A 16,561-nucleotide genomic window follows, 5' to 3' on the forward strand; every position below is an offset into this window, starting at 1 on the left:
AAGGAAGGAAGGAAGGAAGGAAGGAAGGAAGGAAGGAAGGAAGGAAGGAAGGAGGGAGGGAGGAAAGAAAAGAAAGAAAGAAATCACAGATCCTTCCTATAATCTAATATTATCAAATTAAGTAACATAGAGAAGGACTTTTCTATAGGTCTTTCAACATTATATGTTAGTTCCAACACCATGACTAGACTTTTCTTCTGCTATGCCTTACCCTCACCACATGTCTGGCCATGAAGGGATAGGACTTGGTAATAAAGACCCAAACTCTCTGGCTCTTCCCCTATCATTCTCTTTTCCCATGAAGCTACTGCTAGGGGCTCAGAACAATACTATTACATATTGAGATCTTCCGAGGATCCCCCCCCCATTGATCCCCAAATACCAACATAACTATCATATCATAGACTTCCTTTTGGCACAAAATGATGGTATATTTAGGAGACCTCTCTCAATTCTGTAGTTCATTGACCCTGGAAAGATCAGTCTCTGGTCATTCCCTAAGAGTAGCTAGCTCTCAGGCTCCCAGGGTCCAAACAAGGTTCAATAGTGCAATAGAACCATTATCTACATGATATGGGTGCTCCTTGAAATGGTACAGATGGCAAACCACATGTGCCTTCTTATTCTGTACAACCCTTTTCCATGTCCTACCATAAATAGTCCAAAAAGATGTTATTCAAACTTTGGAAGAGTTTTCTCTAGGTCTTCCTACTACATGTTGCTACCAGTGTAAAAGCATCTGGGCTGCCATCTATTATCCCTTACTCTTAATACATGAATGGTTCACCTCTTTTCTGCTTATCCATTAATTATATTTTTTATACTAGTCATTGAGATGACAACAATGCTTGAAACACAACACAGTTTTATTTATAAATTAAGGGGAACAGAAAGGACTCAAATCTGACATCCTAGAGCAGTGATGTCAAACTCAAATAGAAATAGACCTCACATTGACTTAGAAAACCACAAATTGACATCATCTATGTCATAAGGTATTTTAAAATGTATTTTATTAACCATTTCCCAATTGCATTTTAATCTGGTTCCCACACTTGAGAATTTTGCTGCACGGGGGCCTTGAGTTTGACACCTCTGCCCTAGAAGATCAAGGGTGTCTCTCTCATCCTCCACCACCTACAGAGGACCATCTTCCCCTAGAGACCTACACATCTCTATAACATATAGCACTGCACTAGTTAGGGCCCCAGCAAGGAGAAGAGGCCAGAATTTGCCCCTCCCCATCTCTTTTCACTCTCTTCCTCCAGTAGTTACCTTCACCTCCCAGGGAGGAACTAGATGCCTCAAAGTTTTCTTTTGATTCTTCTGTTGTAGATCTGGACCCCATACCCATTCAACAAGTAACTTATTATGAAACTTCTATTTCATTCCAGGCACTGCTCTCAGTCACAAAAGATCTCTTCATCTTGGACCACTCAAATGACTCTCTGTTTTCCAGTCCTAGTTGGCTTATAGTGGATCAGTCCTATTTGCCTCCTTCTCCCTCCCGCTCCCCAGTACCTAAGGGTCATGCTTTCCATTCACTTCCTGCTTAGTCTATTTTAGCAGGAGATGCTATTTTTCTTTTATCTTTCTGTCTACCATCTACTTCCAGGGTATCTAGAACAGGTCATTCCAGATAATAATAATAACAACATTTATATGTTAAGGTTTGCAAAGCATCCCACATGGATTAGCTCATTTGATCAGCAACCTCAAGAAAACTCTCCAAAAGAGGGAGGACCCTAGGGGAGAAGGAAATTAAAGCCTTTACTACACTGATATCTAAACAGAGAAGATCTTGGAACTTTTAACCAATACAGGCTATGAGTACAAAACACCTCTGAATTACATTGGACTCTCACTGTCAGCCCTACTACTCATTCTATCTATGTCCCCACAAATACAGATTTAATCCCTTTCTCTAAGGGCTACTAGTGATACTTAAAAAAAAGAGCATCAGTGAATCATTTTAAAAAATTAATAGAAGTAAACACAATGAAGTTCAGAAGGAGACAAAGAATAATACAGCAATGTTGGAACTCATTCAGTCTTTTTTCAGTCATGTCCAACTCTTTGTGACTCTATTTGGGGTTTTCTTGGCAAAGATACTGGAGTGGTTTGCCATTTCCTTCTCCAGCTCCTTTTATAGATGAGGAAACTGAGACAAACAGAGTTAAGTGACTTGCCCAGGGTTGCACAGCTAGGAAATGTCTGAGGCTGGATTTGAACTCAGGAAGATGTCTTCCTGACTCCAGGTCCAGTGTTCTATCCAGCTGTCCCTATGTTGAAACAACTACCTTAAATTTGAAATATATGAAAAAACCCAAGCCATGTATTGAAGATCCAGTTTCATAAGCAATCCTCTTTTTCCATTCTTCTTTGTATAAGGAAATGCTAATCTTTGCTTTAAATTCCCAATAATAGAAAGGGAAATTAAGGGGGAAAAAACCACTGTATCATCTGTTAAAAACATATTCAGGGAATAAATCTCACAAAATCAGACCAATTAGTTCAAAGGAACTATGAATATTCTTTAAATAGTGCCCATCTCCATTTACAGAAAACTACAAAAAACCCCTGTTCTTTCCCACATATCTTTTTCTTTACCCAGGGTTCTCAATCTTTAGCCTAAAATGACTATTTGATTGATTCATTCATTCATTCATTAAACAAACACTGATTAAGCAACTTTATTATGTACAGAGAGGCAGTTGGTGGCAAAGTGGATAAAGCCCTGAGCCTGGAGTCAGGAAGACACATTCAAATCCAGCCTCAGGCACTTTTGAGCTGTGTGACATTGGGCAAGTCTCTTTAATTTCTGTTTGCCTCAATTTTATATGGGCTTAATAATAGCACCCACTTCGTAGAGTTGTTGTGAAGATCAAATGAGATAATATTTATAAAAGCACTTAGCACAGTCCCTGGCACATAGTAGGTGCTACAGAAATGTTTAATCCCTTTGCTTTCCACAGAGCACTTCGATGATTGCTTAGAGAGATACAGTGTGGTTCATGGTCCCTGCCCTCATTGAGCCAGGTGAGGCTTAAGCTCTGGAGTATGTGGGACTTCCTGGGAGAAGTGAAGGTGGGATGACACTTTGTTGTCACTAGCCAACAGAAGGGCATCAGGGGGTGGATGGAAGAGAGGTACCAATTTAGGAGGTAAAATGCTAAGCATGAGAAGCAGAGGTGAGAACTAAAAGGGCACAGAACACTAATGACAAACTTCTGACTTTTCACAATTTTAAGGGCTGGCCCTGACCTTCCCATGAAAAAAACTTGAGCCATTTTATCTGAAGAAGCCCAAGTATAATTGCTTCCTAAAGGAACTCAAATTTGGCCTCAAGCATCTAACACTCAAACCTAAAAAATGGAAGCAATCATTGTTTCCTGCTTCTTTTGCTGTGTAGTTCATTGAGAATACATTAATCAATGACCTGGAAGTTCTGGACTTTCAGTAGCATTGAAAATTATAAACTGGCAGCCTCTAAGAACAGGTTCTATTTATAGCTTTGTACTATTATGTGAGTCGGCTTTAAGAGAGTCTACCTTGTATTTAGAATGAAAATACGATCACAGATTTAGAGGAAGAAGGGACCTAATTGGCCATGGATTGGAATTTCCTCATTGAGGAAATTAAAGCCTAGGGATTAAGTGGCTCACCCAGAATTGAGAGTCAGAAGTGGCAAGAGAAAGAAATGAGATCTGAACCCAAGTCCTTTTAAATCAAAGGCTCTTCTCACTATGCCAAATGTATACGGAAGGCATTTCAACTGGAGAAAATATGAAAAAGCTAACAATTCCTACCAAAATATTGGGACTACAGGGAATAGTCATAAATAAAGATGAACTTTGGGGGATTTTGAATTTTTAAAGGTAAAAATGATAACCCAGAAAAACTGTACACCCTTACTACAACCTGACTATTATATGCTGATAGACAACCAGTCCCAAAGAATAAGATGAAGTCAATGGGAAACACCATGAAGCCAAAATTTCCAGTCCTAATGAGAGAAAACTCAATTACTGAATATTACTCTTATAAGAAGGAAAGAGGTATCACTAGAAGTGAAAATTTGAGAAGACATTCACCAAGAAAACATGGCTATTTTTCACTTAAGTCATCCCAAACCATTCTCTTTGGGCAGAGTGAGGCTGGTGACTCTAATTCACTTGCATGTCACAGCATCACTTCCCTGATGTCATGGTCCTCTTCGAGAACGGACAACTAACAACAACAACATCCCAAACCAGTATCTCTCAACACAGAGGCTCATCTTCAATGAATAGACAGCTTATGGCCTGTAGCTTAAGACTTGGGGGTTGCTGCCAGAGCTAGATCAGAATTTTCCTGATGAATAAATGAAAGGATACAATTAGTCAGTATTTACTGACTAATCATAGGTTTAGAACTGGAAGGGATCTTAGAGGCCACCTATTTCAATTCCCTCCTTTTACCCATGAGGAACCAAGACCCAGAGTGATTGTGACTTATCCAGAGTCATACAAGTATAAATTAAGAGAGCTGAGATTTGAACCCTCATTCTCTAACTGCAAAGCCAGCATGGTTTACTCTACCAAATTACTTTCTAATCCTTTGCCTTGTAGAGTATTTTATTTTATTTTATTTTGTTTATTGACTAATACTTAAGATGAGGGCTTCCTCAAGGAATCTCTGGATAGATTTCAGGATGTCCATGAACTTCTGTGGCAAAAAAAAAAAATCTACCTTTATTTCAACATAATTGATTTCCTTTGTAATCTCATGTATTTTGTTTTATGCATTTAAAAACGTTATTCTGAGAAGGGATCTATAAGCTTCACCAGATTGCCAAAGGGATCTACGACAAAAAAAAAGAAAAAAAAGAAAAGAAAAAGAAAAAAAAAAGGTTAAGAACCTCTGCTAAAAAAGCTACTAGGAAAAAAAATGCTACTGCAGCAGGCAAAAATATTCCATTCCAAATAGTGTTGAATGGTTTGTTTCAATTCCTTTAGTAAATTTTTGAAAAGTAATTTTGCACTATCTGGATGAAACTGACCTCAATTCTCCTTTTATGCCTCTCCCTATAGTATCTCCCACTGCTCCTCTCAAGCACCCCTACTAAAGGACCTCTTTGTTCATTCTGAACTTTAAACTTTTTCCCAAGGCAGTGTCATATGCTTGAAACTCTTTCCATTCACCCATGTCTACCTGCCAAGTCATCTGGGCTCTTAAAGGGCAAGCACCTATCTAGTTTCCTGGTATAGGAGGGTGCCACATGCAATCAGTTGCTTAATCAGTGCTTTTTAATGATGATGATCTGCATATAGGTTTTAAAGACTTACTAAACATGCACTGGAAAAACACCCATCTGACATTTTTAAGGTTGTTTTAGATCATGATAAAGCCATTCTAGCTTTGGTGGGAGAAAGGGATATAGGGAAAAGAACAAGAACAGAATAGGAGCTGAAGAAAAAAGTTTGGGGATTATAAACAAGTATAAAGGTTGAATTTGGGGAGGATAAATTTAGGCGTTCTTGAAAAAAAGAAATACTCAGTAAAGGGGAGGAAGGATAGCTATAGTCTACTAGCTGTTATTAACCAGCCTCAAAATACTTACTCAGCAATATTAATTTGATGTTTCATTTCTTGCACACAATGAAACTTAAAATGTGAAATAGAATTTATTAGATTTGCTAATGATCCTGTTTTGAGCGTGGTATCATACACTTTAAGAAACTTTCTGTTTTAGTAAATTAGCTGCTAAGAATGACTACTTTTAGATTGGACACGTTGGGGAATTGGCAACATACCATCAAGGGAAGCAGGCTTCTTATTAGAATATACATTTTTAAAAAATGCATACACACAGCATTAGCTGATAAATGTTTAACAAGCAAATGTCCAAAAAAATGTACATAAGACATACCTTTAAGTTTCAGCTGCATTCCTAACATTTTCTCCATCATTTTCTTAAGTCTAGACAATCTACAAAACAAGAAATCAAACCCAATTTGTAGCGATCACTAAATTCAAAGGAGCTGTTGCTTACACTGACAATTTAACAATTGATTCTCTCAAGGTTGGTTGAACTGGCACCACCACGTCTCTGAATATGCATATAGGTGGGAAGAGACCTATAACTGGAAAACAGCTCTAGAATGGTGTACCTTTCTCAAAAGGCACACTATAATTCAGGTATTCTTAAATTTTTCTGTGTCTTGGGCCCTCTGGCTGTCTAGTAAAACTATTGTACCCTTTCTCAGAATGTTTTCAGATGTATAAAATAGAACACACTGGATTACAAAAGAAACAAATTACATGGTAATTATTATCAAAAAAAATTTTTAATAGGTTCATGGACCCCAAGTTAAGAATTCCTGGAATAATCAGTGGAGATAAAGCAGAGTAGCATTATTCATTAAGAAAATAAACTCTCATGAGGAAATCCAGGAACCAGAGTGGAAAATTGTGATAGAGCATATGGGTAAAAGATCACTGGAGGCAGAAATAGAAACAATATTGTTATTAGAGTGTCCTTCAGGCCATTTGGGCAACAAGAGGAAATAGATTAGAATTTTGGGATATAGATGCACGGTATAGTAATAACAGGAGACATCAGTCACCTGAAAATCTGCTAGAGTTTAATGATACAAGGAGAGTAGCTAATAATTTCTGACTCGACTTAATGATAATTTCATCCTTCAAAAGTTGTAGAGTTCACCATAGGGATTCTCTTTTCTGGATGTGATTCTAAGAAAACAACTAGAAAATTGCTGCTATAGGGAAAATAATGGGAACCTTGGGTTGAAAAAATGAACTATCTTGGATTTTGTGAGAGAAAAGGAGAGGAAAGCTGAGCATAGATATATACCCTAGGGTGAAAAGACTAGGTACGGTCTCATGGACTAAAATTCCAAGCCCAGGAGAATGGGAAGCTCTCTAGAACTAAATTCTGCAGATACAAAGAAAAATGCTTCTGGTGAGGAGGAAAAGGCAGATTTGTCTAAAGCAGACTTGCGAAACATAGGGCCCACAGACCGATTGCGGCCTGCCAAAGGATTTTGGATAGCTGTCACATGAGCGGTGGCAACCAACCATTGTCAGTCTACGGGTAAAATAAACTCACTACTCATAAAATGAACTAAGACTGGCAAAGGAAATCAAAAGAAAACAAAAAAGACCTTAAAATATGTTGCTAAATATATAATACATTTTAAATATATTTCTATATAAATATATTGTCTATGTTGTAGACAATATATGTGCGTATACATGCACATACACACATACACATATATGTATGTGTATATGTGTATACACACACACACCTCCCCAAACGATCAGGGATATGAACAGGAAGCTCTCAGGGGAAGAAATCCAAGCTATCTAAAATCTCCAGATCATTAATAATTAGAGAAATGGCAAAGTTGACAAAAAGGAAGAATGACAAATATTGGAGGGGATAGAGGAAAAGTTACATTGATACATGGTTGGTGGAGTTGTTAACTGGTCTAGCCATCCTGGAAAGCAAGTTAGATCTGACCCAAATGCCACTAGTAGGTCTACATACCCCAAAGCAAGCAAAGAAGAAAGAAAAGGTCCTCTCCATTTGAAAAAAAAAAAAACTTATTTATAACAGCTTTTTTTGTGGAGGCAAAGAATTGGCAACTAAGGGTTATTCATCTACTGGGGAACAGTTGAACGTCATGGTCTCTGAATATGAGGGAATATTATTGTGCTGTAAGAAATGATGAGGGGGACAGTTTCAAAGAAACCTGGGAAGCCTCATATCAGCTGAGGAGAATGAAGTGAGCAGAACCAGGAGAACAATTTATACGATATATTATAAAGACAGAGTTTGAAATACCTAAGATGACGTCACAAGTCCTGAAACATTTAACAAAGGCAGAGGTTTTCTTTGCCTTGACACAGCAAGGATATGCAACAAGGATACAGTGACACAGCCTCCCTGGACGTGGCAACCCCTGTTGCCTCAGACACCTGCCAAGTCTGAGAGGCCCAGAATACCCAAAGCTGAGAACTTTTATGCCTCTAGACCCAGGAATTTGCATCAGGGAAGCTGGGACCAATCACGTTGTATAGAAGGAGGAAGCTGTGTCAGGCAGGGAAGTCAGGCCATGGGGGAATGAGGGGCAGGGTAGATGGTCAGGAAGCCAAGCCATGACAGGGAGAGGGTCAGGGAAGTCTAGGAGTCAGGGAAGCCTGGGCCAAAGTTAGTTTTGTTAGCAAAATGTTGGACCTCTCATCCAGAGGAAATTACCATTTTTATTGATTCAGGAAATCTCCCTGTGAGTTCCCAATCTCAAAGGCATCTCAAGTCTAGTTTTGTTTTGTTTTTTAAGTGAATATCTAGAAAAGGAGGCAGTGTGGCTTCACCCAGAATAGGTCATGTCAGACTAAGTTCATTTCCATTTTTGACGGGGTTTCTAGATGGCTAGACCAGGAGAATGCCAGAGATATGATAAAATTTCTCGTGTTATTCTTGTGGAAAAGAGGGAGAGAAGTAATCTGAACAGTGGACAATTAGGCAGGTTTGGACTGGTTGAATGGCTGAACCCAAAAAGTAATTATTAGAGGTTGGATATGAACTTGGAAAATAATTTCTAGTGGTGTGCCCCAGGGATCTGCGCTGACAGTGTATTGTCCAATAGTTTTGTCACTCACTTGTACAAAGACACACATGGTATATTTATCAGATTTGCAGTTTACACAAAGATGGGATGGATACTAATGGTCAATATCTAAAAATATTTCTACGGGTTGGAACAATGTATTGAACCTAATGAAATGAAATGTAATAGGAATAAACGTAAAGACTTACACTTGGGGTCAAAAAATCAACTTCCCAAGTGTAAGTATGAGGAGTTATAGCTAGACAAAAGTTTGTTCAAAAAGGATCTGGGAGCTCTTCCCAGGCATCCTCATGAGAGTGATATTGTCTTTAAACCCCACGTGGCAATCCCTGAAGCACCTTCGAGATGCCCAGGGAAGACAGGGCTACCTGGAAATCCAATTACTTCCTCAAGATCATCCAACTTTTGGATGATTATCCAAAACGCTTCATTGTGGCAGCAGACAATGTGGGCTCCAAGCAGATGCAGCAGATCCGGATTTCCCTCCATGGGAAGGCCGTAGTGTTGATGGGAAAAAACACCATGATGCGCAAAGCCATTTGTGGACATCTGGAGACCAACCCTGCCCTGGAGAAACTGCTGCCTCGTATTCCGGGGAATGTGGGCTTTGTGTTCACCAAGGAAGATTTGACGGAGATTAGGGACATGCTTCTGGCCAATAAGGTGCCAGCTGCTGCCGGTACCGGTGCCATCGCCCCATGTGATGTCACTGTGCCAGCCCAGAACACTGGTCTGGATCCCGAGAAGACTTCTTTCTTCCAGGCTCTGGGTATCACCACCAAGATTTCCAGGGGCACCATTGAAATCTTGAGTGACGTGCAGCTGATTAAGACTGGAGACAAAGTGGGCACCAGCGAGGCCACCTTGTTGAACATGCTGAACATCTCCCCCCTTCTCCTTTGGGCTGATCATTCAGCAAGTGTTTGACAATGGCAGCATCTACAACCCCGAAGTGCTGGACATCACAGAGAAGACTTTGCACCTTCGGTTCTTAAAGGGTGTCTGAAATGTTGCCAGCGTCTGTCTGCAGACTGGCTACCCAACCGTTGCATCAGTACCCTACTCGATCATCAATGGGTATAAGCGGGTCTTGGCTGTAGCTGTGGAGACTAAGTATAACTTCCCACTTGCTGAAAAGGTGAAGGCCTTCCTGGCCGACCCTTCGGCATTTGCAGTGGCCACCCCTGCGGCCGCTGCTCTAGCTGCTGCTGCACCTGTTGCCACAGCTCCTGCCAAGGTAGAAACCAAGGAAGAATCAGAGATGAAGATATGAGATTTGGTCTATTTGATTAGCCCACAGGAAACAACTATTTCAGCCAGTTTATTTGTGAAACAAGGAAATAAAAATACTCATTTATCTCTAAAAAAAAAAAATGGATCTGGGAGTGTTAAAGGCCCACAAGCTCAAAGTAAATCAATACCATAATATGACAGTCAAAAAAGACAATGCAATCTACATCAAGAGAGATATATTATAAACATGATAGTCGTATTGTAGCCTGCTTGATCAGATCTCATCTGTAATACTATATTCAGTTCTGGGTACTTCACTTTTAGAAAGGTCATGGATAAATTGAAGAGGATGCAGAAGAGAGCAAAAAGAGTTATCATGGGCCTCAATATTATGCTGTGGGAGGACCAGTCAAAGGAAATGGGGGTAGTTAGGCTAGAGAAGAGAAGATCTAGGGGACACATAGTAACTGTCTTCTAGTATTTGAAAAACAATGTGGAAGAAGGATTAGAGATTTGTTCTGCTTGACCACAGAGAGCAACACAAGAAAAAAATTGGTATAAAATACAAAAAAAGACAATTTTAGGTTTGATGTAAGGGAAAAAATTTCTAAATAGAGCAGTCCAAAAGTGAAATGGGCCACTTAGAGAGTGAACAAGTTTCAGGTTTCTGTGATAATTATAAATTTTATATCGTTTGATATTATTGTTTGATGTCACACTGTAATGATAGGGCTCCAATATGGAGTCACTTGGGCTAAGTGGCCCTAATGCCTATAGAAACATATAGATGAACCAGACAGTTTGTACTTTTCCACTGTTAACTTTATATCAGGCAGACAAGGCTTACTTTTTGGGTGGCATGAACTTAACCTGCTGCAGGGGCTGTGAGTCATTCATCTTCTGCTGCCTTAGTTAATGTGAGATCCTTCAACCAATTTGTGATCCTGATAAAGAAACTCCCCTACCAGGGCATTATACAAGCCTAGTATCCTAAGGGACCCCAAAACTTTTCCATCACATCTATACCTGATTAGGAAAGCCACCTCCCACATCTGGCACTGATTATTTGTTCTCAACCAAGCCCATTCTTAGGGTATATAAGCTTGCCACTCGATCTCCAACTTTGAACATGTTCTCTCCTCAACACATCTCCCTTATCCTCTAGGTAGAGGGAGTTTCTTGAATGTGGGGACAAACCTGTCTATTTATGTTGTCATATAATATGTTTATTTACTTTGTCTGTATGTTGCGTTGAATAACAATAAAGTTTGTGATTGTATCATATCCCTGAATATCAGTTTTCTAGAAATCTTGAACCAAGGAATTTGCTTTATCCCAAGCCTTGAGAGGGCAAATAGAGCAGTCGTCAAGCAGGGGCTAGATATCCACTTGTCAGAGGTGTTGTAGTAGAAATTTTTTTTCAGGCATGGTTTGGAATAAATAGCTTCTGAAGTTCATTCCATTTCTGAGATTCTGTGATCCTTTACCCTATTACTCTAAAAAAAAAAAGTGTTAGTACATTTTTATTGATCAAGTAATCTAAAAAATTAAGAATCTAATATGGGTCCAGCAATGTACTAGGCAGCATGGGAAACAAAATAAATCAGTTTCTCTCTTCAAGAAATCTATAGCTGGAATGAAATGATTAGAAAAGAATGCCATAAAGATGCATAATAAAGGGCTAAATTGAGTGATCCAGACAATACCATAAAGGTTGGGAAATGTTAGCAGGGAAATTGGGTTTATGAAGAATTAATACTGATAAGTGAGAGGAGGAAGAAAAGCATGCTATCATAAAAAATTTCTCATCCTCACCAAAAAGATTCCCTTTCCAGACAGATTTTCTCAAAAAAAAAAATTGGATCTCTCATCTTCTCTCAACTAGAAAAGCTGACATCTCTTTTCTCAATTTCTAAAAAATATAATGTTAAATATCGTTATTTATTATTATTTCTAAAAGTAAGAGGTTTATCCAGTTGTTACTATAAATTTTACAGGTAAAATAAAACAAAAAGACAAAAAGGTTAAAAAAAACCAAAAGATTTGAAGTAACTAAAAATAATGGGAGGAAAGCATCGCTTGTCCAAAAAGGACAGAAAAGAAAAGAATGGAAAGGAATAGTCAGCATGGAAAGGGACAGTAATCCAAAACAACACATAATGCAGAAATCATTATCCCTACATATAAAGTATGTAGCAATTTTTTCTCCTCAACAGTCAGTTGGAGGAGGTTGGTTGTAAAATGAAGCTCAGTTCCCTGAGAACATCCCAATGCCATAAAAAGAAGCAGCTCCAAGTGTGTTGGATGATGGGAGGAGACAGCCCAGGATTATATCTTAGCCACATAGATCCATGTGTGAAGAATTGAGAATTATCATTGTTGTTAATGCCTATTGCCCTCAGGTAGGACAACAATAAAATGGGGCTGAGGTTCTCTGAGAAGGAATCTTGAGGCTAAGAAATGTGTTTGTGAGGGGTGGCCCAGAAACTCAGGCTTTGGCCTCATACTGACTAGGTTTAATCATGAAGGCTTTTCAACAAAATTCAATAATAGCTTTTGTCCCCATCCAGAGTTTGCTCTGGGAATACAAAAAATGGTGCACGTCCAGATCTTCTCCCCCAAAAGATGAGGGCCCTCAGTCCCCTTCTGACTCTACTTCTGATTTTCTGGACCTTGCCACCATGCCTCAACTGATATCTCGCCCTGGAACTTCCCTCAGATCTGGGGCCTCCTCACACTGGAACATCCCTTGTCATGTCAGTCCCTTCTCCTGTTAGGGAGTGCCTCCATTTTAAGAAGAGGTCCAGGTTGGCCCTCTATTCCCCTCCTGGCTCTGCTTCTACACTCTAGCCCTGGAATGTCTACCTTCACCACCACAACCTTGACTTTCAGCTCCCTTCTGGGTATTGTCTTCCTCCAGTAAAATGCAAGCTCTTTAAATAAAGTACCGACCTTTATTTTTGCTTGTATTTATAGCCCCAGCACTAAGCACAGTGTCTGGCCCATAGTAAGCATTTAATAAATGCTCGTTGCTCTGTTGCTTTACCTATGAAAGACAAAGACTAATAAGATATCAAATAAAGACTAGTCTTTATTTCATCTGACAAAACAGTGCAGAAAGGGCTTTGTTTTCCTCCACATGTCTAACCTCTCCTGAGGATCTCTATACATCTCACAATATCAGAAAATAAATAGATCCATATTGCTCCCCTTCTGGTCCTCATTTTTTTTTTCCTTTAGGTCTAAGTAAATATACATACCTCTCTCCAGCAAAAGCCTGTTCCGGCTCTTTTCCTTATAATTTCTCATCTCGGTTCTGTGCCTATGTTCTTGCTTGATGGGTCTACGTCTCCATGTCTCTTCTTAGTTGTAGGTATTTGGTAGTTCTCTCTCTCTTTCTCTCTCTTCCTCCTCCTCCTCTTTTTTTCCTCCTCTTCTTCTTTTTTCCTTCCTTCCCTCTCCCTCTTCTTCTTTCTTGAGGAAGAATCTCTTTTCTACTTCCTCCAATCTCTATTCCAGATAAATTGGAGAGTCACAGTCACAGAATTTCAGAATTAAAAGGGACCTCAAAGACCATTTTGTCCAACCCATACCTAAAAAGTATCCCTTCTATAATTAACGCAATAAAGGGTCATCCGTTTTGAAGACCTCCAGTGAGAGGGAACCTACTACCTCCTCAAGCAATCCATTCCACTTTTGGATACCTCTAATTACTAGGAAGTTTACCTTAAACCTAAATGTGTTTCTTTCGCAGCTTTTATCCTTTGATCCTGGCTCTGCATTCTGGAACCAAGAACAAGTCCATTCCCTATTTACTAGCATAGCCCTTCCAATATTTGGGAATACCTGTTATATCCCATCTCAGTCACCCATCACTACCTTCATACTCATCAGAATATAAAGATCTACATCAATGGGCCAATAAGTTACCCAGTACAAGGTGAATTGATACCTTGTCAAAGAGTTTGCCTCATCCAGTGCATTTCACACTTTGTTCTGTTCAGGAGATAGTAGAGGAGATGGAGCTTACTCAACACCTCTGCTTGAATATCTTGGTAAGCCCTGCGACAAGTATTCTTTCCATTGCCCTGATCATTCTTTGGAAAGAAAAAAATATTCTCTATTTATAAAACTCAGCAGATTTTGGGAGGGATTTTTGTGTAGAGCTGTTGCATTAGGATTAGCTCAAACTGGCATTTTTACTAATAAGAACAGCCTTTCCTTCTGTGACAATCAGATGGATGATATTATTTCCTGACTCTAAGAGTAGAAAGAAAATAATTCACCATCAGGTGGTTTCATATTTTCAAAACTGTTGGTCAAGTGTCTAGGAAAGAGTAAAAAAAAATTGTGATTTGGCAGAAAATGGCAGATAATATGATGGCTTAAAGTCAATTGCTGTAATGGGAATGGACAGTAAACAGATTATTGGACCTAAAGTTAAGACACTGGGATCAATCCACAAGCATTTATTAAGTGACTACTATGCACCAGGCATCATACTAAGCTTTAGTGATACAAATACATATATAATTAAATAATCCCTATTCAAAAGGAACTTACATTCCAAAGGAGGAAATAAGAACATATATAAATAGTTGTGTGACCTAAGCAAGTCATGTTAACTTCTCAGGGCTTCAGTTTCCTCATTTGTAAAATGGGAATAACATTTACAAAATCTACCTCAAAAGGTTGTTGTGAAGACAATACTTTGCAAAACTTGAAATCATATATATATATATATATATTTATGTGCATATGTATAATGGGTTGTATATACATTTATATGAGTTGTTATTAACAAAATTCTATTTTGAACTACCTATTTACTTCTCAGGGCCCTGTACATTTATTTCTATAATTTCAAATGAAAAAATACCATCCCTTTAAGGTACTGCTCTTTTCATATGGAGCATCATTTAGGTTCTGAAAAGAGAAAAAAAGTACTTATGTATAAAGGAAAAGATTTAAATCAATTGGTACTGCCTTTGTCATGGATGATCATTTGATGCCTGAAGGGATAAGGAATATAACTTAGATTTAATTTTTAAAAAAACACAGCTAAAATATAGGTGTAAGGAAGCAATTTTTAGATGGGATTTGAGAAGTTTGGGACAAAATAAACTTTGGCATATACAGAGAGACTTAAATTACATTGCAAAGTATAAAGGGTGATGCCTCATTTGTATGTGAACAGTTTGATGGTTTAGGGATAAAGAACTTTTATTTAAAAATTAATAAAATGTGATTACAAAGAAATACGGTTTCAAAGGTATATAATGAGATAGTAGACCATGCTGAGAACTTAGTGCATTATGGTCCTGCAGCTTATTTATATATAATTCTTTAAGTCGTTATCATCATTCATTCATTTTTTAGTTGTGTCTGACTCTTTGTGTCCCCATTTGGGGTTTTCTTGGCAGAGATATGGAGTGGTTTGCCATTTCCTTCTCCTGCTCATTTACAGATGAGGAAACTGGGGTAAACAGGGTTAAGTGACTTGCCCAGAGTCACACAGCTAGTCTAAGACCAGATTTAAACTCAGGAAGATGAGTCTTCCTGACTTTAGACATGGCAGTCTATCCACTGTGCCACCTAACTGCCCAAATGTTTTAAACAAGATGTTGAATTCCAAAATAGATGATAAATCATATAACTATTTAGAAATTGAGGTATGATGAAATAAGGTCTATTTGTTCCATTGGGGAGATTTGGTGAGTTTTCACCTCATGAGTGAAAAGGTGAATCATAGAACTCCAGGCCTCAATAGCTTAAGCTAGTTAAGGCTGAGGCTGGAAGGGAAGAACCAGGTAATTGAAGATAAAGAAACAGAGGAAGGTTGAAAGTACCTGGAGAAGTGGAAGCTGAAATAATCACTTGACAGAAGACTTTAGTTCAGTGATTCCTAACTGATGGGAGAGAGGCTCAAATGCATTAGACAAGAGTTTCAGATACCAATATCACTCTAGATAAAGTTTCTCACAAGTGTCTGCTGTCCTTTGCTTCATGCGCTACTTTGAAAGCAAAGAGGGGAAAGACAAATTATGCACTTGCTTTTTTATATAGGAAGAAATGTTAAGATTTAATTGAATGACATAGAGGATGAGTAAATGAAGAGCTGACTAGGTTGATTTGTCTGTGAGCTCTGATCTGATTGGACAATATAGCATCACGATAAGTAAAGAGCTGGCTAGTTAACCTGAGAGTCAAACTCTATTGTTTTTATGTGGGCTACATTTTGATTGGACAACTCACCATGCTAGTAGTCTAGTGTATAATAAGTTAAAATACACAAGCTCCTGGGATAAGAACTCATTATTGGACAAAAACTGCTAGGGAAGCTGGAAAGCAATCAGGCAGAAACTAGACATCTAGAAACCAACATTTCATACCTTATACTAAGATAAGCTCCAAATAAGTACACGAGGTAGATGTAAAAGGTGGTATTGATGGGGCGCTAATGATGGACCCCTTAAAGACCCTGGACTTTTCCACAAGGCCCAGTCCCTGGCATTCCACTGAGACATTGGCTCATCCCAGAATAATCCTTTCAACTGTCCTTTCATTGTGGCTCTGACCTCTGACCCAGCCCAGCCCTTCATTGTCTGTTCCCTCCAGGTCACCCCAGGCTATTACCCTTAAGACCATCTAGAACCCTTCTCTGGTTACCTCTGGGTCACCTCAGGCTA

At 38.8% G+C, this 16,561-nt stretch overlaps 1 pseudogene; it reads left to right on the forward strand.

The window, feature by feature from the left end:
* The first annotated feature begins 8,931 nt into the window (after nucleotides 1-8,931).
* On the forward strand, nucleotides 8,932-9,971 carry LOC114030235 (annotated as a pseudogene).
* Nucleotides 9,972-16,561: the final 6,590 nt, after the last annotated feature.

The sequence above is a fragment of the Vombatus ursinus genome, unplaced genomic scaffold (genome assembly GCF_900497805.2).
Source record: "Vombatus ursinus unplaced genomic scaffold, bare-nosed wombat genome assembly UNPS02014946.1, whole genome shotgun sequence".
NCBI lineage: Eukaryota > Metazoa > Chordata > Mammalia > Diprotodontia > Vombatidae > Vombatus > Vombatus ursinus.